The following is a 24,860-nucleotide window of genomic DNA, read 5'->3' on the forward strand; positions in this document are numbered from 1 at the left end:
AGGGAGAGGGAAAGATAGAGAGGGAAAGGGAGGGAAAAGAATGGAGGAAAAATGGAAAAGAGAGAGATGGAAAGAGATAAAGAGGGGGCGAGAGAGGGAGAGGAAAAAAGAAAGAGGAAGGGAGAGAGAAAGAAAAGGAAAGAAAGGATGAGCTAGAAAGAGGGAAAGATGGGCAGGGAAAGAGGGAGAGAGAGGGAAAGAGAGAAAGGATGAGAAAAAGAGAGGGGGCAGGGAGGATATGAGGGAAGGAAAGAGAGAGAGAGAGAGAGAGAGAGAGAGAGAGAGAGAGAGAGAGAGAGAGAGAGAGAGAGAGAGAGAGAGAGAGAGAGAGACTCTGTGTGTGTGTGTGTGTGTGTGTGTGACTGCGTGACTGTGTGACTGTGTGACTGCTGCTGCTTTTCCTAAGGACCTGCTTCTCTTCTGCCATTTTCTAGGACCCAGGAGGCAGCTCTCCTGCTCTCTCGCTCTCTCTCTCTCTCTCTCTGACTCTCTCCCGCTCGCTCGCTCGCTCGCTCGCTGGCTCGCTCCCTCCCTGCCCCCAGCTCAGCCTGGGCTTGTTGCCGTCTCTCAACTCCACCAGTGCAGCGGCAACTCGCCGAGCTGCCTGCCTGTGAGTGCGTGTGCGCGTGTGCCTGCGTGCGCAGCGTAGGCCAAGCCTGCCTGCCTGCCTGCCTGCCTGTCACTGGAGAGTTTTAGTTTGCATTCTGAAGAAAGGAGGAGGGGAGGCGGAGGGGAGGGGGGAGGGGGAGGAAGAAGGGAGGGAGAATGTCTTGTTTGTGGCTTGTCAGCAATTGCTTGAGACAAGCTTCCATGTGTGAAAGCTACTTGGCATGAATGCCTGGGCTGTACCAAGTGTCACAGCAGCGAGAGGGGGAGTCAGAAGAAAAACAGATCAGACCAGAGCAGACAATAGGCCCCTAAAGTGTTCCCCCTAAGTTGCTTTGATGTTGTCCTAGTGTCTTGATACCAGGAGGCCAGGGATTGCAGGAAAAGGGTCTTTTTTTGTCTCCATTCACTTTCCCCCCTCAATTTCTGAAATGATTCTCCAGAATTTCTCCTCATAAAAAAAAGGTAAGCGCCCTAACAATTCTTCCTTCTGTGGCAGGCTGGTTTGCTCAAGCCTCAGTGCTCCATGCTTGGAAGTGGGGGGTCTCATTCCAGAGCTGCTAGAGAGCTCTTTGGTCCCGGGCTTCGGGCTTTTCTGCATTGCCCCTGGAAGTCTTGCGAGGAGCTCAGGACTGGGAGGGGGGGGGGTGGCCTCTTTCGAGGGAACCCCAGTAATCTGATCTGTGCCTCTGGGTCTGGGGAGGAAGGGTGGATGAGGGGGTGGAGGAGGGTTGTGTTGTGTGGGGGGTGGAGGATGGGAAGGAAAAGGAGGAAAGGAGGTAGAGAGAGGAAAGAGAGAGGGGAAAAGGGAGAGGGAGAAGGAAAGGGAGAGGGAAAAGGAGAGGGAGAGGGAGAGGGAGCGAGTGAGCAAGCAGCCCGATCAGCCCCAGGCAGCAGTGAGCTTAGGAGGCCTTGCACACCCCGAGCTGTTCATTCTCAGGCTAAGTAAGGGGTGGTCGGGGTTCTGTTAAGGAGCTGCAGTGATTGCACTGAGCGGTGTGTGTATATGTGAGTGTGTGTGTGTTTGTGTGTGTACGCGCGCGCGCGAGTGTGAGTGTGAGTGTGAGTGCTGTGTTCATACACAGCCCTGGCCTTCCTTGGTGTTAAGGGGAGGTGCTCTAGCCCTTATCGCCCAAACCTAGTCTCTAGATTGAAGAGCGGCATGGCAGCAAAAAGGAAGAGCGAGGGAACTCTGCTGCAAAAGAATCCAGAAACTTTTCGAGTTCCAGGGGGTTTCCCTGTTAATCGATGCCGTGAAAAGAGTTGTGAGGCACTTCGTGCCTCAGTTTCCCCACCTGTTACAAGTGGAGGGGTGAAGAAGGGGGGAAGTACTGCGTGCTTTCCAAGGGTTTTAGCCAGATCTATCAGATTAATGTCTCTAAAAGGCTTGGAGGCTATATAGCTGGGGAGGCTGGAGAATCGGCAAAAGTAGAATTATTATCATTATTCTTAATCATCATGATAATAATAATAATAAAAACATCATTAAAGACTCCCTGAGACAAATTGACTAGAGAGCACAGATCAAGTAGCTGTGCATTTCTAAGGAAACAAAAAGCCTTTTTCCACCTGTTGGCTTCTGTCCTTTTCTCTTGTGTCTTTTGGTTAGATTTATTGGTCGATTTGTACGGAGAATGGGGTGGGAGGGGTTGGGTTTTCTCCTTTCCTCCTCCTCCCTTGTACATATTTTTTTTTTTTTTAAGAAGGTCACTGTGAGATGGTAAAGAGAGAAAATGTGTCTACTGTTGTGGTTTCTCAAGACCGTGTGTTTCTGGAGCTGGCCATGGATTCTAGGCAGATCTAAAAACTCCACCTTGGGGGTTAAAGATTTTTTTTTTTCATTGTGGCTTTTAAAGATTAAATGAGGTTTATTTACAATTGCTGTTTATCAGAGAGTAAACATCTTACTGTGTGGCCGCGTAACAATATGAAGGCTGTTTACTCACTGGTGGTTTTGTGGCTGAAAGCTATTACTGTTTTAAGTGACATGAAGGAGGTGGGAGTAGAGGGATAGAATCCGTTTCCTGATAGCAGTCTTTTAATTTAAAATTGGTGATGCTTTTTTTATCATTAAAGAAAAGAAACCTGTTCAATTTCTTTAATTTGAGGATTTCCCATCTTCTGCCTAATGTATGAACATTGTTTTAGTGGCTCTCCCTGAATTCTCCCTGGGTATTTAGCTTTTTCACCTAATACTGGGTTTTCTATGGTTGTGATGCTTAGTGTCCCTGCCTGCAATCCCTCCAAACCACACCCCCCCCCCCATCCCCACAAAGATTTGAAAAAGTCTGGGCGGCTGTGATTCTGTCTATCCTAACTGCAAATCTTTATCAGGCTGACACCACTCAGATAGCTAGGGACTGAAACTGAGGATGGTAAGGGAGCCTCTTTATGTTCTCCCAGGCATGGTTTGGAGGACCTGACTTGTGGATGTGGGGGAGATCCAAAGAAGAAGGTTAAGTTGGCCTGAGTTTGACAAAGAAGACAAGGGGTCTTTCGACTCTTCAGCTCTATTTTGAAATGTGGAATAGATTTTTCCTCTTCCAGATCCTAAAACTCATTCATTTTCCCCCCTCGTATATAACTAGCTGGTACCATTAAATTGTCTCAGCCTTAAACACAGTCCTTAGTACTTCAGCTTACCTAGCAGGAGAAGACATCTTTTGGAATTCCTGAGAACTGCAATGAATCACATACTCTCTTCATCCTTGACATGCCACACATAATAAATAGTTAATATACATAATATTGATTGGCATGTATTAAAATAGATGCTGATTCATATACAGTGTTTAACATGCATAAGCTATTATATTGTGGAAATAAGGTTTATTGACCTATAACCTATAACTAGATGTAATTATGTGAGCCCAAAGAGGTAGAATGGTATCTTCTAGAGAGCACTGCATATGTAGTCAGAAGACTTGGGTTCAAATCCTATCTCTTCTACCTGTGTGACCTTGGGTACATCACTTAATGTCATGAGATCTCACTTTTCTCATCTGTAAAATGAAGGGATTGGACTATTTGACTTTTAAGGTCCTTTTTGTCTCTATAAAATATTCACATCGGGCAGCTAGGTGGCACACTGGATAGAGCACCTGCCCTGGAGTCAGGAGGACCTGAGTTCAAATCTGGCCTCAGACCCTTGACACTTACTACCTGTGTGACCATGAGCAAGTCAGCCCCAATTGCCTCACCAAATATATATATATCTTCATATCACCTTTTGGGGGAGGTACCAAATATGCACCATATATGTTGGTTTCTTTACATACAATATATGTAGTTAGACTTCTATGTATTTATGTGCATATATAACTGTCATTATCAGGTTAATATACTTTAGACTTGGTCTACATATATTTGTAGATCACAAACGACATCACCCAGGTGCCTTCCCCTACTATCTCCTACTTCACCCCTTTCTCTCATGAAGAGGTGGTTCTTCCTTTGCCAAGGCTAACTCCCCTCCATGTACAAGTGATTCCATTATATCTCTTCTTCTTCAGCAGATTGCGCTATTATCCCCATTCTCTCAATCACAGTTATCCCTTCCACACCATGGGGGTTAGGGGTGTGGTGCTTCCAGAAATTTGAAAAATCTGTGTAAAATTTTTGGCCCTCCCTTGGTACCAGAGAAATCTGAATTTTTTCCTTTTCTTTTTTGGAGTGTTTACTATACCTTATTGTAAAATTTGGGTTAAATATTTGGTTATGGTGGTCTCTGTGTTATTTGCTGGGTGTGTGTCATCTGAGGCTTCCACAAAACTCCCCCAAAATTCCCATTGAATTTCTTATGCCAACCCCCAATTTATCAAAACCATGAGGGGAAAGTCACCATGTGGAAGGTGTAATCTCAAGTTTCTCCCTGTTGTCTGACTGCTCCCTTATCTTCTACAAATATTCTTGTGTCTTCCCTTGCTTAAAAACTGGATTTATCCATTTTTACTAAGTAGCATCACATGTCTCTTCTCCCTTTTGTGGCTAAACTCCTTGAGAAGACCATTTACAATTGTTTCCTCCACTTCCTTTCCTTTCACTCTCTTCTTAACAGCAATCTGATTTTCATCTTCATCGTCTAAATGAAACTGTTCTCTCCAAAGGTACAAATTATCTCTTAAATGCCAAATCCAATGGCCTTTTCTTAATCTTCATTCTTCTTGACCTTTGTGCAGCCTTTGACTCTGTTGATTACCTTCTTTTCCTTGGTAACCTCTTCTTTCTAGGTTCCATTCTCCTGGTTCTCTTTCTATCTTTCTGATCATTCTTCCATCTCCTTTGCTAGATCTTTATCTAGGTTCTGGATATTATTTGTGTGTCTCCCTCAAAATTCTGTCCTGGGTCTTCTCTTCTGCTTTACTACTATTTCAGTTGGTGTTTCTCATCAGCTCCCAATTATCAACTTTATGCAGATGGATCCCAGATTTATTTATCTAGCCCTAACCTATCTCCTGATCTCTAGTCTGGTATTTCCAGTTTCCTACTGGACATCTTTTTTGTTGTTGTTCTTAATATATTTTTATTTATTTCATTAAATATTTCCTAGTTACATGTTAAAAAAAATGGTAACATACATTTAAAGAAATTTTTGAGTTCCATATTCTTTCCCTCCCTCTTGCCCCTCCCCCACCCCTTGGGGAGGTAAGCAATATGATATTGATTATACATGTGAAGTCATACAAAACTTATTTCCATATTAGCCATGTTGCAAAGGAAAACAGACACAAAAAATAAGGGGAAAGGGGAAATTAAAAAATTATTCTGTGGGGCAGCTAGGAGGCTCAGTGGATAAAGCACCGGCCCTGGATTCAGGAGGACCTGAGTTCAAATCCGGCCTCAGACACTTGACACTTACTACCTGTGTGACCTTGGGCAACTCACTTAACCCTCATTGCCCCACAAAAACAAAAAAAATATTCTTTGGTCTGAATGCAGAATTCATCAATTCTCTCTCTGGAGGTAGATAACATTTTTTATCATGGGTCCTTTGGAATTGTCTTGATCAAAGTAGCTAAGTCTTTCACGGTTGATCATCCTTACTATGTTGTTCTTACTGTGTACAATGTTCTCTTGGTTCTGCTCACTCAACTTTGTATCAGTTCATGTAAGTCTTCCCAGGTTTTTTGAAACCATCCTGCTTATCATTTCTTATAGAATTGTATCCCATTACAGTCATATACTACAGCTTGTCCAGCCATTCCCATTCCTATTGGATATCTTGAACTGGATGTCCTGTAGACTTCAGAAAATCAACAAGTCCAAAACTAAACTTATTATCTTTAACCCCAAACCTTCCCTTCTTCCTAACTTTCCTATTACTGTTAATAGTACTACCATCCCTCCAGTCACTCAGGCTTGCAACATAGGGGTCATTTTTGATTCCTTGTTCTCCCTTATCCTCCATATCCAAACTATTTCCAAATCCTATCAATTCTACCTTCCTACTATCTTCAGTTTACCTTTTTCTGACACTCCCACCATGTTGGTGCAGACCTTTATCACCTCACGCCCAAGCTATTGCAATAGCATTTTGTTTGGTCTCTCTACCTCAAGACTCCCCACTCCAATCCATCCTCTACTCATCTATCAAAGGGGTCTTCTTCAAATTCAGATCTGACCATGTTGCCATGTCTTTCTCTCCCATTCAGTAAATCCCAATGGTTCCCCTTTTGACATCCAGGATCAAAAATAAAATCCTCTTTGGCTTTTAAAGCTCTTCATAAACTGGCCCCTTCCTACCTTTCCAGTCTTTTTAGACCTGACTTTCTTCTATGCTTTGTGATCTAGTGACTCTGACCTCTATGTTGTTCCTGGCATGAGACATCTCCTGATTTCAAGCATTTTCACTCACTCTCTATTATGACTGGAAATCTTTCCTTCCCTATCTCCTAACTCCTGGCTTCCTACAAGTTTCATCTAAAATCCTACCTTTTTCAAGAAGTCTTTCTCAATCTTCCTTCACACTAGTACTTTCCCTCTGAGATGATTTCCATTTTATCCTGTTTATATCTTGCTTGCACCTAGTTGTTTGCCTGTTGTCTCCCCCTTTAGATTATAAATTCTTTGAGGGCAGGAACTGTTTTTACCTTTCTTTACATCCCAAACATTTAGCACAGTGCCTGGTACATAGTAGTCACTCAATAAATGATTGACTAAGGAGAAATAAAAGTGAGCAGACCAGTTGCCACTCATTTCTTAGTTCCATAATTAGTTTATATATTGTTAGGAACTCAATTAAAGTTTCTCCACGGTAGCCAGCCACTTTTTGGATTAACAAAGACAGTGAATTTAGTGGATTAAGTACATCTGACTGGGAATCAGGAGACCTAACATCTCTGTTTAAGCGCTATAGCTACATGACCTTAGGCAAGTCATTCAACATCTCTGAGCTTCAGTTGCCTCATTTGTCAAACGAGGGGGCTACACTAGGTGATCTCCAAGGTCCCTTCCAGTTTTGACTTTCTAGGAATCTACAAATCAATTAATAAAGGTATAGATTAACTAATCTCTAAGAGTTTACAAATTCCATTCTAAGATCAACTGGTCATGTTTTAACTGAGAGGTTAATAATTTAGAAGTTCTTGTTATCTGATGACTTCCTGAATTTCCAGTATTTTCTTGTTGCATCACTACTGATTCCCTTTATTCTGATTAGTGGTCTCCCTGAAGAAACCACCATGGTTGAAATGCCATTTCCATCAATGAAGGAAGTTCTGTAGGTGGGTGCTTGCCACATCATTGTCTGTGTTGCATTTCTGCCTTGGTAGACAGGATGATTTTTTTTTCTCCAGGATTGTCAATCCATCATCCTCCAGATTAATCAGTACTTTAAAAAGAACACAGACACACCTGCCCACACATAAATAATAGGTTTGGTGCCTCTTCTTTGAGAACCCACACACATTGTGTGGTTAAGGCACGTGCTCGGTCCAGCTCATATAATTTCTGTGCACAGAAAGCTGCCTATGCCCACTGTAGCTCACTGCCTTCAGATACACTTTCCATTTTGACACATGGAAGGTACTATTATTTATTATATGTATCTCATTTTCATTTCCTTCATCACCATTATTACTGCCATCGCCTTTATGCCTATCTTCCAAAAGTAATGTATCTATAGCTTATACTTATTTAGCCCTTTACAGTTGGCAAAATGATTTCCAAACACTCTGTTGGGTAGGTGAGTACAAGCTTTATTATTCTTATTTTAATAATCACAGCTGACATCCATAATGTACTTTGAAGTTTGCTAAGCAAACATACATAATCTCATTTGATCCTCACAATGACACTGTGTGGTAAGTCATATCATTATTCCCATTTTCCAGTGAGGAAACCAAGTCTAAAAGAGGCTAAGTGATTCCCCTAGCATCACATAGCTAGTAAGTGTCTGGGGCAAGATTCAAACCCAAATCTTCCTCACAAGTCCAATACGCTATCTACTATATCATATACTCAATACATAAATTCAGTCTTTGAAAGTCATCCATTCAAATGGACTCAGTTGATGCAGAGGACACTCTATAGATCACTACCCATCCTGTGAGGCTCTTGGCCATGTCCTGCTATGATTTTGCCATGGGAAGTCCATCTGATGTCCTAGAGGCTTTCCTTAATTTTTCTTGACATTACAAAGGTACTAGGGCAGCTAGGTGGTGCAGTGGATAGAGCACTGGCCCTGGAGTCAGGAGGACCTGAGTTCAAATTTGACCTCAGACACTTAACACTCATTAGATATGTGACCCTGGGCAAGTCACTTAACCCCAATTGCCTCACCAAAAAAATTGAAAAATTGAAAAAACAGAGGTACTAGAGGAGAAATCTGTCTACTTGGCCATCTCCCACCTGTGCCATCTTCTTTTCCTCTTGGGTAATTCATTGATGAAATCACTTCCTCCTGTTCTTTGGAGTTCCTCTTTAGTTATATGTTGTGGTTTGCTCATATGCACTGTGTATCTCCCCATTGCCCTCTGTGTGATATTAATTTTTTATTCTTTGGAAACTTGTATTCCATGTCTCATCCCTATATAACAACCCCAGTAGAATGTTGGCATTAAAAAATACAAGCATGTCTTTTCTTTTCTTTCTTTCTTTTTTTTTTTTTAAATTCTCATTTTACAAATGAGGACACTCAGGCTCTAAGAGTTTAAGTGACTTTCCTAAGGTCACGTGGTTAACATTTGGGATTGGCAGAGCCTTTTGACTCTAAATATGTATACTTTTCCTCCAGAGGTTGGCGAACTCCAGTCCATGGGCCAGAATTTGCTGACTTCTGCCCCAAAGCATCCTGGGATACTGACTTTGGCAGTTATTAGAGAAGAAAAGCAATATGAATTGGAAGTGGAAGAGTATTCCACAAGAGGACACTTGGAATTGAAAGTCAAGGGAGTGATTTGGAAAAGGAGCCAGTGGGGGAAAATATGAAAGCTAATGATTTGATCAGAGCAGAACTGGAGAATCTGAACTAGCACAGCTCCAGGATCTGGGGAGATGAATGAATGGAAATGATCAAATGAAAAAGTATTTGTTTATTAAGTGCTTCTGATGTGCCAAGCTCTGTGACAAACACCTGGGATACAAATGCAAAAATCAAAGACAACCCCTGCCTTCTCAGAGCTTACATTCTTTTTTTTTGGTGGGGCAATAAGTGTTAAGTGACTTGCCCAGGGTCACACAGTTAGTGTCAAGTGTCTGAGGTCGAATTTGAACTCAGTTCCTCCTGAATCCAGGGTCAGTGCTTTATCCACTGTGCCACCTAGCTGCCCCACCCCAGATTACATTATTTTTTCAACAGTTTTTTTTTTTGCAAGGCAATGAGGGGTTAAGTGACTTGCCCAGGGTCACACAGTTAGTAAGTGTCAAGTGTCTGAGGCCAGATTTGAACTCAGGTACTCCTGAATTCAGGACTGGTGCTTTATCCACTGCTCCACCTAGGTGCCCCAGATTACATTCTAATGAGGGAGAGTACACACAAAGGAGAGAGGAAGGGAATAGGCAATTACTTAAAAATTAACTCATCTTTGACTCAAATTGAATAAGAAAAGTGAGGATCTGGGCTGGGAGCAATTTTTCCGTATTAAAAAAGTATTCAAAACATGCAGTGTATGGGGAGGTACAGACAAGTGTGGTAAACTAAAAGAGATCCATGGAACTAGAAATGGGAAAATTACAATAGGCTACTGAGTAGCCTCATGACCTCGGGCAACTCATAATCTGGCTGAGTCTCAGTTTCCTCATTTGTCTTTTGAGTAGTATTTTCCCTACCTAGCTTCTAGGGTTGCTGTGGAGATAAAATGAGATAATATGTGTGAAGCTCCCTTGTAAAGTATAAGGCACACAAACATAAGACTTTAAAAAGAAAAATATCAGCATCTCTGGTCTCATCCCTAAGATGTCTGCACTCTATTGACAAATACAATGTATACTCAAATGCTCTTATTGCTTTATGTGGTTTGACAAAGAGGATGCTGTGAGATAGAAAATGGAAATTATGTATACACGTACTGCAGTAATTTGTATACTTAATACCTTATAACACCATCATGAACTAAGTGAATATTACCATCCTTCTTTTATATTTGAGGAAACCGAGGCATAGGAAGTGAGGACTTAATAGGCAGCTAGGGCTTGACTCGCTAAATTTCCATCTTGGTTAAGTATCTGCTACAGAAACAAAGTAGATAATTGAGAAAGGAGGGTTATAGCATCTTAGATTTAGGGCTGGAGGGTACTGTTGAAGCCATCCAGTCAAACCCCATCATTTTACAGATGAGGAAATTGACGCATAGAGAGATGAAGTTACTTTCTTAGGGACACACAACTAGTATCTGGGGTGGAATTTGACAAGACCAGTGCCCTAGCCACTCTGCCCTGCTGTTGCCCATGCAGTGTTTTATTTTAGCTTGATATCTAATAAGAATAATAATAGCCTGATTAATAATAATAATAATACATGAATATTTGAAAGCTCTGTGGCCTTTTCAGTGTAGGGAATTCATTGCTGTGTGGCAACTTTTGCCACTAATGCAATAGTAACCCACCTATGACTTGGTAGAAATTGTTAAGAGAGTTGCCTAGGTGTAAGGTAGTCAAGCAACTTGTACAAATGCATACAGATACTAAGTGTCAGTGGCAAGATGTGAACCTTTGTTAAATGCAAAGCACTTTCTCCACTTTGATATTCTGGCTTATAGTAATAATAACAATAATAACTCACATTTATAGAGCAAGATAAGGTTTGCAGAGAACTTTCTTCACATTACAGATAGTTTTATCCCCATTTTATAGATGAGAAAACTGAGCTTCTGAGAGCTTAAATGACTTGCCTTTGAACACAAAGCTAGTAACTGAGTCTGGTGAGAGATTTGATTCCAAGTCCAATGTTCTATCCACAATGACATTACCAATCATTGTTCTTTGCACCTTCTATTAGGAGAGCAAAGTAACCTTTCAAAGGAAAAGGTCAACTTATCACTCAATAGTTTCATTAATTGTTCAGATTTCTACCCACTCTTTAAAGGCCTCCCTGATTGCTCACCACCCTGAGGCCCCAACTGGTGGTAGCCTTGCCTCCCCAAGAGTTCCTTCTACCTCTTTTAAGCCCGTATGCTATAATTTTATTAAAGCTTTTTGCGCATGCCTTAACTCCCTCTCAACTAGATTTTAAATTCCTTGAAGGTAGATCAATAGTCAGCAAACATTTATTAAGTGTCTACTATGTGCCAATCACTGTGCTAAGTGCTGGGGATACAAATTAAAAAAAAAAAAAAGGATGGTCCCTGCCCCCAAGGAGCTGACATTTTCTAATGGGGGAAGACAACACGCAAAAGAAAGCTGAAAAGGGGTATGGTACAGCTAGGTGGCACAGTGGATAAAGCAACAGCCCTGGATTCAGGAGGACTTGAGTTCAAATCTGGCCTAAGACACTTACTAACTGTGTGACCCTGGACAAGTCACTTCACCCTCATTGCCCCACCAAAAAAAAAAAAAAAGGCTGAAAAGGGGATGAGAGAGAAGAAGGTACCTAGCTCAGGGACATGATGGAGTCCAGTGGAAGGAATGTAGAGAGCTGGCTGCTCTCTGAGCCCTTTTTAAATGGAGGTCTTGGGAGGAGTTCTTTGCTTTCCCTTCCTGTTTTCCAATCAGAGAGGCAGAGTATTGATTTTTGTATCTGCCTCAGCACCTAGGTCAGTGCTGTGCACGTTTAATAAATTTTTATTAATTGTTGTTTAGTCTTCTCTTAAGGTGAATTGCAAAAGACAACAGAAAAGGAGGTCCATTTCAAACCTTGTAGTTACTTGCTGGAGGTAATAAGAAGGGAATGGTTTTGTCTTTTTGTCTTTTTGTCTTTAGGGATGTGGAGTGATGGAATATGGGGGATGTAAAGGGTGTGATGATGGATCCCTGTACATATGCATATACTGTATAAAGTTTGTCAAATTTTTTGAAGTGAAAGGCGCCGCAGTATGAATATGTGAGATTTTAATTTATGGGTTTTAAATGAATATGCCAGTCAGCATGCAGGGCACACGTGCAAGAAGCCAAGCCTGAAGTGCCATTTTCAAAAGAAAAAGCTCTTTTGAATTCATGTGTTTCAGTATAATAAGTATGAATCAAAAATGGGCTGACACTGGATGCCTCTCTTGGTTTGTCTGTTCTTGCTTGCTTTGCAGTGGAAATCTCCTTGGGATGTATACCTTCCATTGTGTTTACTCAGATGCTTTTGGAGAAAGTAAGGGATCAGCTTTAAGGCACCAAAATACCAATGACTCAAACTTTACATTTGTCATGATACATTTTCTGAAACCATTGGCCTAAGGACAAGTAGATACGTTATGGAAATCATGGGGGAAATGATGAAGACTTACCAAGTGTGATTTGTTACTGGATGACAGAATAAAGATTCAAAAGATCTTGACAGAAAGGAAAGAAAGAGCTGATAAAATGATGGGGAAGTTTGAATCTTATGTCCTCTGCTTAGGTTAAAAAAATCAACTACATAAATATGGGATTGGGAGACATGACTCTCACCTTCCTCATAGATAAAATGAGCGAGTTGCTCTATATGGTCTCTAAATCCTCTTCCATCTCTGAATTCTGTGATCTTGTGAAGAATCGTTCATGTGGCAAAAGATCTGGGGGGTTTTGGTGGACTGCAGGCTCAATATGAGATCATAGGGAAATGTGGCTGTCAAAAAATTTTAAAAAGTTAAAAAACCTTAATGGGAACTTAGGCTGCATTATTAGAAATGTTGTTGCTGTTCTTGTTTGTCCATTCTCGAAGAGGACCATGACATCGAGGAGGTGATGTCATCGCTTACAAGTGAATTGGATTTAAAGTGTGGCAGGGCTATGTAAAGTCACCAGTCTCACTCTCTCCTTTGGAGCCATCTGGGTCCAGTGGCAAGATACAGATTAGGATGACTGGAGATGGCCCCACGATAGAAGTATAAGGGGCTAAACAAGGCAGGTATCAGTAGCATCCCGATCTTTAGTAATTCTATCACCTCCGGAATATTTGGGTTGAGTTCAGGTCATCACATTTTAAGAGGGATATTAGTGAACCAGAGTGTACTCACAGGAAAAGCAGGATGATGAAGGGGTCTGGAAAAACTGAAGAAAATGGTGAGGTTTAGCCTAAAGAAGAGACGATTTAGGAAACGTATTGGTTGTCTTCAAAATTTTTGAAGGGCCGCCAAGTAGAAGAGAGATGAGATTTTCTCTGTCTGACTTCAGAGGGCAAAACTAAAGCTAGTGGGTAGAGATTAAAGGGAGACAGAAGTTGGTTCATTAAAAGGAAAACTTTTCTAACCATGACTCATCTGAAAATGGAATAGGTGATGTTATGAAATAGTGAGTTCTTTGTCACTGAAAGAAAGTATTACAGCTGGAGCTAAATGGCCACCTGTGGGAAATTCTGTAGAGTATATGTTCCTATGGAAGGCCGGGCTAGGTGACCTCCATGGTCCCTTTTATAGCCAAGACTTTGTGATTATAGTACCTGCCCTACTTTTGTAAGTTGCTGCTTCTGAAATTTGAATGAAGATGGGGAAAAGAAGGTAGAGAAAATCATCGGATAAATTCACTACTCATGCTTGTAACACCCTTAATTTCAAATGTAATTCCTTTTGAAATGGTATAGGAATTTGTCGGGTACTTTTCTCCTTTACTTACTAATTATTAACCCTTAGAGACAGATTTTAGCACCCAAGAGTAAACATTCTTACCAAATCCTGATAACATGTCCATAGTTAACAGCAGGATTCAGAATTTTCTAGCTTTCTTGTTCCTACCATAGAAAATCACTGTCTTTGGGCTTGAGTTCCTTCATCTAGGGGAAAAAAGATAAAGCTCAATAATATAGTCATTTGCCCGTTCTTAAAGTCTGGGTCCATGGAGGACAACTCTGACAGGTTTTACCAAAATACAAAGGCCTTAATTATGGGCCCATTCAAGAATTCTTTGTTGGTTATCTGACAGCCAGTGTAGAAACTCCCTGAAATTTCTGCCCATTGGTTTTAGGTTCTGCCTTCTGTAGCTACACAGAGAAAAATCTAATCTTTCTTCCATCTGACAACCCTTTAAGAAAGTATCACTGTTGGACATTTGTCCATTAGGTGATGAATACCATCCACTAAGTCCTAGGGGGACTGAAGTGTCCATTGATGGGGAGGGAGGACTACACCAATAAAATCACAGATCCTAGAAGTATTGAACTCTGAGTGGATGACAAATGCTTTGAAGTCTCTCATATACATATTTTTACCCTCCAAAATGTTTTGAAGTACTTTATATGACAAAACTCTGAATTTGTTTTTCCCTTCTCCCAAACGACTTAAAATTTTACATTTGTTATCTTGCTTAGCCTCACACAGTCACATCTAGGAAAGCAGAGGCACAGTCACAGTTTCCATAGATGGACACACCTGCAAATTAGGATTAGGATTCTATCTCTATAAGATATTGTATAGGCAAAGAAATGTGTATTTACTGTTTTCCCCCATTTCCTTGTTCTTCCTTAGATGTTTTAAAAAATTGTGAAAAGTCTGTTCAGTTTTTTGAATGAAAATCCAAAATGCTACCCAGACAGAAGGACAAGGAAATGGACATTCTTAGTGGTTTCCATGAAAATCCAACTACCTTTCCTTTGAAACAATAAATAAACAAGGTGAAATCCACCACTGATATCAGTTGAAAAGGGGCAAGCCATCATTTGTCTAGAAGGGACTTGCAGGGAATTCCTTTGTTGTGAAACTTGCAGTCGTTTTGTTTTGGCTAATACAGACACACAGGATTTTGTGTCATCCCTGGGGGATTGTAGTGTTTGGGGAAGGAAGCTTTGTTTGTTTAGTGTCTGTAGGCTTCAGGTATTTGGTGTATGGTGGAAGGAGACTGTGTGATGGCTACTTGCTGCAAGGGTGCCTAAATTAAGAGTTTATTGAATCCAAGTCTGCAATACACTAGAGAAAACTGAAAGGAAAATTGTTCTGAAAGTGATGTATTTTAATAGTGCACATTGAAAATACAAGCTATAAATAAATCCCTTTAAATACAAAAAGAGCTATGGTCTAGATTCTGATTCTGTGTAACCTCTTAGGAAAACTACCCCATTTTGAAAAAGGAGATTTGATTGCAAATTTCTCTATGAGGATATCTCTTCTGCCCATTCCACTTTTCCGCTCACAAGAAGAACTGTATATTCATTTCTGAGCATTTTGTAGACCATGGAACATTCCACTTTCTCTTCTACTCCAGTTCCATACTCTTAAACCTCTTGTTCTGTCATTTCTTGTTTTGAGGCTTTATGATTTCTTTGGTTAGGGGCTAATTTTTATATACAAGAGGCACAGATTATAAACCAGCTGGTGAAGTCTATCTGTTTCATTTGCCAAGTATGCCTGCAGCTTGTGTATGAGGCCAATGGGGTGGGGAGAGCTCTGTGCCACCCCAGAAACACAGAGACATTCGATAAGAAAATTTTATCTTCAAGGAGAGTCACTGTATTTTCCCAAAGGTAAGTATAGCTACCTTAGCACTAAGGCTTTGAGAACTCAGAGTATCAGACACAAAGAAAGCCCATAAAAGCGATTTAATTTTCATGTTTAAAGGTTTTATATATAGTCCTCCACAAAGGCCCAAGAAAATAAAGGATAATCAGGTGATGAAAGATGACGATTATTTATGGATACAAATCCGCATAGTTGATGGAAAGAAGTGCTTAGAAAGAAATAGCCAATTCCCAACCAGAGGGGGGGAAAAGTTGATGGAGGGGTGCTTAAGGGCTAGTCCATTGAGAGTGATGTTATTTAATATATTTATTAACAAGCAAGAGTGGGTGGATGGGAAGGTGCCAGGATGAATTGATACAGTTGCCAAGTCAAAATTTAAAAATCAAGTATGATGCTAGGATAAATAAATAGTTGTATTAAGCTACTTATGGGTAGGAATTGTATCTTATTTTACTTCTTTTGTACCTCTCCCTCTCCTCTAAAAGAGTGCCGAGGATAATGCCGGGCACATGGCAGACTATCAAGAAATGCTAGCTGTTTCAGGGAAGGTGTACGTTCATTATGCTCAGCAATGGTCAGACTCTTTCTTACGTGAATACTCTGTCCAATTCTAGGCTCCATGAGTGAACAGGGAATAAGACGGTTCAAAGAAGAGTCCTTGGGTTTGATCTCAGAATTAAAAAATAAGACTTCATAGGCCAGATTAGAGCAACCTTTTCAGCTTTACATATTTTCACATATGAAGGATACTTGCAAATATTCGGATGCATTTTTGTTCTGTCTCTACTGAGAGAAAGCTTGGTTACAGCACAAGAATGAGAGATTAGAGAAAGAATTTTACTAATTGTAGCAAGTTTTAAACATGACTAGAGTTTACTTTTTTAGAAATCTTATTTTCTTATATAGAGGTAGATAGGTGGACTAAGAAAAGGAGAGAATAAAAAGAATCCTTGACTTGGATTTTGTAATACTTGAGTTGGAAGCCTGCCTCAGACATTTACCAGCTGGTGGGCAGGTCGCTTAATCTCTCTCAGCCTCAGTTTCCTCTTCTGGAAAATAGGAATTACAATAGCATCTATATCACTGGGTTGTTGTGAGGTTCAGATGAGATCACATAAATAAATGTAAAGTGTTTTGTAAACCTCAAAGTACTATATATGTGTTAGTTATTATTTATATCTTGATTATTGATTGATAATTAATAATTTCTGAATATAGCTCTCTGCTCTGCCCTCCCCAATAAGCCATTCCTTATACTTAAAAGAAGGGTTTAAAAAGAAAAGGGGGGGGGCAGCTAGATGGCGCAGTGGATAGAGCACCAGCCTTGGATTCAGGAGTACCTGAGTTCAAATCCGACCTCAGACACTTAACATTTAGTAGCTGTGTGACGCTGGGCAAGTCACTTAACCCTAATTGCCTCACCAAAAAAAAAAGAGAAAAAGGGAAAAAAGCAGTTCAACCAATACTTCAGCTGCTTGATAGTATATGCAGTATATTAACCATAGTTCCTTATGTTTGGCAAGAGGAAGTAGGTTCATATTCTTACTTCTTCCTCTGGGCCAAGCTTGGTCTTTACCACTACACAGCATTCAGTTTCTTTTGTTGTTTTTCTTTCCATTTCCTTGGCAAAGTCAGCATGTCTTTTCATTCTACTTATTTCACTCTGGATCAGTTCATATGATTTCCCAGACTCCTCTGAATTCTTCATTTCTTAAAACACAATAACAGTTCTTTACTTATTAGAACATCATTTCTTCAGTGTGGATATTCCATCCATGTAATCACTCCACCATATTGAGCCACCTACTTTGCTGTGCTTTGTTATTACAAAAAGTGATGCTATGAATAGTCAGGTATGTTGTGGCCTCTCTGTCTTTGATCTCCTTGGTATATATGTCTAGTAATAGGATCTCTGGGTCAAAGGGTATGGACATTTTAATCACTTTTTTTTTTTTTTAGTGAGACAATTGGGGTTAAGTGACTTGCCCAGGGTCACACAGCTAGTGTTAAGTGTCTGAGACTGGATTTTGAACTCAGGTACTCCTGACTACAGGGCCAGTGCTCTATCCACTGCACCACCTAGCTGCCCCATTTTAATCACATTTTTAAAAGTAGCACAATTTCTTTAAATTGCTTTCCCAAATGGTTGGGTCAATTCACAGCTATACCAACAATTATTCTTGGGTCTGTCTTTTTTTTTTTTTTTTTTGCGGGGCAATGAGGGTTAAGTGACTTGCCCAGGATCACACAGCTAGTAAGTGTCAAGTGTCTGAGGTCAGATTTGATCTCAGGTCCTCCTGAATCCAGGGCTGGAGCTTTATCCACTGTGTCACCTAGGTTCCCCTATGCCTGTCTTTTTGAAGCCCCTCCATCATTTATTATTTCCATTTTTTGTTATTTTTGCAATGAGATAAAATTGTAGTAGAGTTTTTTAAAAAATATGCATTTCTCTTCTAATCAGTGATTTGGAACATTCTTTCATATAGTTATTTCTTAATTTTTTTTTCAGAACTGTTTGTTTATATTCTTTTAACCACTTACTCATTGAAGAATGGCCCTTGTTCTTAGATATCTACATTAGTTACTTATACATCTTGGATATCAGACTCTTATCAGAGATATTTGATAAAAAAATTTTTTTCCCATTCTTGAGAACTGTTTACTTTGAAGGCTGAATCAATCCCTTTCTCTTAGACTAGCCCAGAAACTTGTTGGGCATCTGCCTAACAGTTTAAAGGCTAACCCTAACATTTTTTTGGTCAAGGAGCAGAGTCCCAGTGCAACCTAGGTGTGGCACATGGGCTCTTGCTGAGCCCTCTGAAATGTTACCTGTTTTTCTGGCGTCACAAAAGTTTGTTCATTCTGCCCAGGAGAGATAGTTGGACCCTGTTTGTTAGGCTATAGAAAGACAGTAAGTATGTCCCCCGAATTGTAGGAAAAAACTTAGAAGATATTTTAAAGTCTTTTCCGCTAGTGATTCTTTCTCTGCAGAAAGTTTTGGAGAAAACTATTGAACCTTCTAACATAGTTAGGTTTTTAGGCAACATAATAGCGGATAATTATATCTCATTTTCATAGGATGGGAATAGAATGTGTCTGAAAGTGTATATACTACTCTGAATAAGTTTAGGTGGCACAGTGGATAGGGTGCTGGCCCTTGGAGTCAGGAAGACTAATCCTCCTGAGTTCAAATCTGGCCTCAGACACCTACAACCTGTGTAACCCTGGGCAAGTCACTTAACTCTGAGTGCTGGTGTAAAATTAGCTGAAGTATTCTCTGGTGTAACAAACAGTATTATTCCATGAGTAAAAGTAGTGAAGCTTATTCTCTGCTTTGTTGGTAGAAGAATCATAAATGCATGTCTTCATACAGTTTTCTGTGTGAAGGGACAGCATTCCAATGAACAGGCAATCAACATTGCATTTACGATTCCGGGTATTGTGCTAAGTCCTGGATTTACAAAGAAAGGCAAACACATAGTCCCATCACTCAAGGAGCTCAAATTCTAATGGGGGAGACAGCATATAAACAAGTATATACAGACAAGCTTATAGACAGGGTAAATTGGAGGAAATCTCAAAAGGCATTTACATTAAGCAGGGAGGGATGGAGGCGGGGGGATGTCCTGAGAAAGGTTCTTGCAGAAAGTGAAGACAGAAAAGTCAGGAGCCAGAGACAAGGAGAGACAGAGAGACACACACTGAGACCGAGAGAGACAGGGAGAGAATTCCAGGCATGGAGGGAGAGCCAGTGCAAATGCATGGAGCTTGTAGATGGGATATCTTGCATGAGGAATAGCCAGGAGGCCAGTGTCACTGGATCAAAGAGTAGATGGAGAGGAGTAAGAGATAGGAAGACGAAAAAGGTAGGAAGGGGCCAAGTTGTGAAGGGTTTTAAAGTTTTGAACAGTTTCTTAAGTGACCTTGTACAGAAAGAGACCATGGCAGTCTCGGAAATTGTGATCTCCGCTAATAAGCATCATTGAAGTAGTATGACCAGATAGCGTTACTTTATTTGCTGTTGTGGGCAAAGCAAAGGGTGCATTTGATGACCTAATAGGTCCTTTCCATCTCTAATATCTGTGATTCTATGAAATTTGATGTAGACAAGTGCAAGCTGATGTACACTAGAAGCAACAATAGGAGCAGCTCATCCACACTGATGGGTTCTGAATGACTATAGTTGTAAGTGCTCAGGAAAGGATCTAGGGCTCATTGTGGATGGCTCAATGGAGACATCTGTTCAATGTGCAGTGGCAGTCAAAAGAGGGAATGAGATATAATAGGCTGCATTAACTTTAAGAATGGGATAAAGGAGAATGCAGAAAATAATATGCTGCCTATAATTTGGCATTGAATATTTCTATGTAATTATAATAAAACATTTTAATGATATACATTGATGTTATGACTTTACCTCCAAAATCAGGATTCTGCTTTGGTCCTTTCTTTTCAAAGAAAACAAAGCAGAAATATAAAAAGTCCAGGGAAGAACAACAGAAATTCTCTAAGACAGACTAGGAAATTACCTATAATGAAAAACTCAAAAAGACAAGGGCATTTTCATTTGGGGAAAAAAGGCAAAATACTGACACTACACAAATGTATTTAAAATTAATGAAAGTTTCAGAAAAATCACTATAGCAGACTTCTGATTATCCTTGGTAATGGAGGTCAAAGATAGACTGGATAATTGAAATCCAGATAATCCCCCAACCTCATTTAGCTATTAGTTGCAGCATCCTACCCTACCAAAACTTTTTTTGGGGGGGGGGGGGAAGAGCAATGAGGGTTAAGTGACTTGCCCATGGTCACACAGCTGGTAAGTGTCAAGTGTCTGAGGCCGGATTTGAACTCAAGTCCTCCTGAATCCAAGGCTGGTGATTTATCTACTTTACCACCTAGCTTCCCCCACAAAACTTTTAAAAGATTAATAAATACATAGGCTGGCAGACTGCAATATGTGTTAAAAGATGGCATGCCAGTTCTTATTCATGGTATGTTGATACCTAGTCATGGCTTGGCCACAGGCACCTCCCTGTTCACTAACTCTTGGTCTTATGTCATTCATTTGTAACCTTCCTCCTTTCTGGTTGTTGTTCAGCTGTATCCAACTCTTTATGACCCCATTTTGGATATTGTTGCCAAAGGTACTCGAGTGGGTTTGCCATTTCTATCTCCAAGTAATTTTAGAGATGAGAAAATTGAGGCAAACAGGGTTAAATGGCATACCGAGGGTCACATAGCTAGTAAATGTCTGAGATCAGATTTGAACTCAGGTCTTCTTGACTGCAGGCCCAACACTCTGTCTACTCTGTCCACTGTGCCACCTAGCTGCTCTCCCTTCCTTGCTGCCTCCCCACTTTGTATGACAGGGGCACAAGGAGGGTAGAAAGAAGTAGTACTTTCTAGTAGCATGTTCTCTGCCTGTATCCTCAATTCAATGCCTGTGAATATTCTCCTTCCCTTCCCCAGCCCTATGCCTATCACATTCTTCCAACTGAACTCTGAACAAGAGCAAAGCTCTTTTTGTCCCTACATATGCTCTTTAGGATGTACTGAGGAGCAGTAAAATGTCCCCAAAGTGGGAGGGCTTATCAATCCTAGAAGGCCAAGAGTGATCAGAGAAATTTCTAATAATGCAATAAGATCAGAAGACATTAAAATTAAAATATTAAAAATGTAGAACAGATATGAAGAATTGCCTTTCATGTAGCAGCTAGGTGGATAGGACACAGGATCTGGAGTCAGGAAGACCTGAGTTCAAATCCACCCTCCAGCTTCAGACATTTACTATCTGTGTAACCTTGGGCAAGTTCCTTGATGTATCTGCCTCAGTTTCCTCATCTATAAAATGGGGATGACAATAACACTTACTTCCCAAGGTTGTTTTGAAGGTAAAATGAGAAAATATTTGTAAAATGCCTTGCCTTAAAGCATTTTATAAATGCTTTTAATTTTTTTAGTTACCCTATGCAACTTTCCAGCACAGAGTATCACTGCAGCAACAAGTTCTGTACAATTCTGTGAATGATTCTATCTGTAATTATATGTAGAGTCAGCTGGGGGCAGGGAGAAACAACCTTATGCTTATAGCTACATTATCTAACTGGGAAAAATCCCTCTGATTATCATGCTTCTGGAGTATACCAAGTCAGAAAGAAAATACCATTCCTGGTATTATGTCTCACAGTTAACTACATTAGCTATGGTTTATGTCAAAAACGTTAGTCTCAGATAAAAAGGATCTTAGACTCAACAAAGGCATCCTAAGGAAGGAGAGTTAAAGGGGTAAGCACAGTTGGAGAATTCTTCTTTGGGAGAAAACCAAAGAATGGAACCAGGATCCTTGATTGCTAAAGGGCCGCTTTACTTGGAGGTGATGTCCATGTGACCAAAGTGGGTGAGATGGTTCACACCAGAGTGTGAATAATCCTTCATCATTTACCGACACTTAGTTCTCCATGAATTCTCTAACTAGGTGATCAGTATGTTACTAGATCCTTCAGAGAATTGCTGAATTTCTCTAGTGTGGCCATAAATCCCAGACAGCCTTATCTAGCCCCCAAGGATATAACTTTCCTCCCAATTTGGCTAAAGTTCTTTGAAGGAAAAAGTGTGGTTCTCCCATCACTAACCAAAGTACAACTCTCCCATCTCTTACATATTTCCTGTTTTCTGAGGGAGCACAAAGTTCTCCTTTTTTTTTTTTTTTTTTTTTTTTTGGTGAGGCAATTGGGGTTAAGTGACTTGCCTAGGGTCACACAGCTGGTAAGTATTCAGTGTCTGAGGTTGGATTTGAACTCAGGTCCTCCTGAATCCAGGGCTGGTGCTCTATCCATTGTGCCACCTAGCTGCCCCCAAAGTTCTCCCTTTTGGCTATTGCTTTCTGGGATCCAGGTCCATCAGCACTTTCTTTTGTAAAACAGCTGCTGGGCGGCTAGGTGGCACAGTGGATAAAGCACCAGCCCTGGATTCAGGAGGACCTGAGTTCAAATCCGACCTCAGACACTTAACACTAGCTGTGTGACCCTGGGCAAGTCACTTAACCCCAATTGCCTCACTAAAAAAAACAAAAAACCAGCTGCTGCTTCTCCTGTCAGTGTTGGGCAAACTCAGACCTCACCTGTACTCTTTGCCTCAGCTCTTCTCAGGAAAAGGGCAACTCTCAAGAATCGGTGCTTAATATGTTGAAGGGGCTGTGGGAAGAAGCCTGGCACATTGGTGCACTATCCAAACTGGAAAATAGTTTAGAACTATACAACAAATCTTTACAAATGAGAGACACCCAGAAAGGTAACTTTATTTGAGCAAATTGGAAGAGTTTAATGATGAGCAAGTGTTTACATGCTAAAAGGAGGAGTGGGGGTGAGGGGAAGAAATCATTATACCTTCAAAACTGCACCATCTTTAAGAGACAAAAAAGGAATGAAGGGAGACAGATAATGCCCAGGTAGCATTTTGTGCTATTTTGTTTGATTTAAGAGAGTAAAGAAAAGGTGGTGATGGAGAGCACACAGGGAGGCAATGAGGAAGAGGAAGTAACTTATCATTCCCCATAATTGGAGCACATCAAAGCAAGGATATAGATAGAGGTTGGGGTTGGGGGAGTAGCCATCTCATAGAATTGATTCGAATCCAAATTGAACCAGAGGAGGGTTGGACCACACACACACACACACACACATAGTATAGTATAAGAACATATTAAAAATCAATAGGCTTAAACCCCATTGTCCCGCAAAAAAAAAAATCAATAGGGAAGTATATAATGTCAGGGAGGGAGAAAAGAGGGGAGTTTTGGGGTAGAGTTGAGACAGGAAGAGTTAGTCAACAAGACAGTTAATTGGTCAGTCAATAAGCATTAATTAAATGCTGTAGTATGTACCAGGCAGTGTGCTAAGTGCTGGGGATACAAATACAAGGGGGTAAAAAGACAGTCCCTTTCCTAAAGGAGCTTACATTTTAATTGAGGAAGGACAACATATAAAAGGGGAAAGTAGAGGTAGTACCCACATAGGGTCATAGTGGCTCACTTGCTTCATGGTGGCCAGAGAATAAGGGATGGTTGGTCTGGGGCCCTTCTCCAAAGGAGATGCCAGAAAGAACTCACCAAAAAGCCCACAGAGATAGCTGAGGCATGATGACTAATAGTAAAAAATGAAATAAAACAATTACTGGGGATAATTAAAATGGAGATTAAAAGAAGGCAAAGAAATGGTAAGACCTAGTAATTTAGTTCTGGCTTAGGTAAAGAGAGGAACAAAGGAATAGGATCAGATCATTTTAATTAAGTGTAACTAGTATTAGTCCCAAATCCTTTCTTTCACCCCTCCTTTTTCTTTGTAAAAGAAAGAGAATAGAAAACAAAAAGAGGAAATATTATAATAGTATATGATGGAAGAAAAATAATCTTAGCTAATAATCATAACTGTAAATGTGAATGGGGTGAACTCACCCATAAAACATAGAGTGGCACAACTCATTGAAATTCAGAATCCAATAATATGTTATTTACAAGAAGCACATTTGAAATGTAAAGATGTAAATAGAGTTAAGATGAGGAGCTAGGGAAGAAATCTATTGTTTTTCAGATGAATTAGAAAAATCAAGGGTTGCAATCATGATCTCAGACAAAGTAACAGTTAAAATAGACATGATAAAATGAGATAACCTGGGAAAGTACATTATGTTGTAAAGACATCATCGATAATGAAATAACATCAATACTGAGCTCCCATCATCAGATCACTTAACTATGGAATCATTTAAGTGGGATTGCTTCTAGTTACCTTTATTCCACTCAGCCCCTTCACAATTTAGTAATATGCATAGGAAAAGTCCCTAAGACTGTTCTGAAGAATAATTATTAAAAGATGTTTTATAAGCATAAAAATAGCTATCTGTTCTCTCTCCTCATTCAATTGCCCAAACCTGTCATTTCTAGTTCTAACATAGTTCTCTCTCCTTTGTCCCCTCCTCTAGACTCTTAATGTGACCACTCATGTTTAGGCCCTCACCTCTTCTCACCTAGATCATTGTAATTAGTATCGACTCCCCACACTCCATCCTCTATAGTCTTCCTCCCTCTAGTCTATTTTTTGATGCATCCTTTATATCCTTCCTGAATAATCTTCCCAATTCACTGTGATGTGATTACATTATACCTTTACTGAGACACTCTCAGAAACTCCCTAGTGCTTCCTGGTGAATATATAAAACTCTTGATCTTGGCATGTAAGA

General features: G+C 40.3%; 1 protein-coding gene across 3 annotated transcripts in view; it reads left to right on the top strand.

Moving 5' to 3' along the window:
- The first annotated feature begins 512 nt into the window (after nucleotides 1-512).
- The window catches only part of BCL9 (BCL9 transcription coactivator), a 120,120-nt gene continuing 95,772 nt past the window's right edge, over nucleotides 513-24,860 (top strand). For 2 of the 3 annotated variants that reach the window (XM_044005553.1, XM_044005559.1), the window contains exon 1: nucleotides 771-1,071. The gene's annotated coding sequence lies outside the window, so the exon portion shown is untranslated. Of the gene's footprint in view, nucleotides 611-770; nucleotides 1,072-24,860 lie in introns of those variants that run through there. The other variant, XM_044005557.1, reaches the window with a different exon arrangement.

The sequence above is a fragment of the Dromiciops gliroides genome, chromosome 4, assembly GCF_019393635.1.
Source record: "Dromiciops gliroides isolate mDroGli1 chromosome 4, mDroGli1.pri, whole genome shotgun sequence".
NCBI lineage: Eukaryota > Metazoa > Chordata > Mammalia > Microbiotheria > Microbiotheriidae > Dromiciops > Dromiciops gliroides.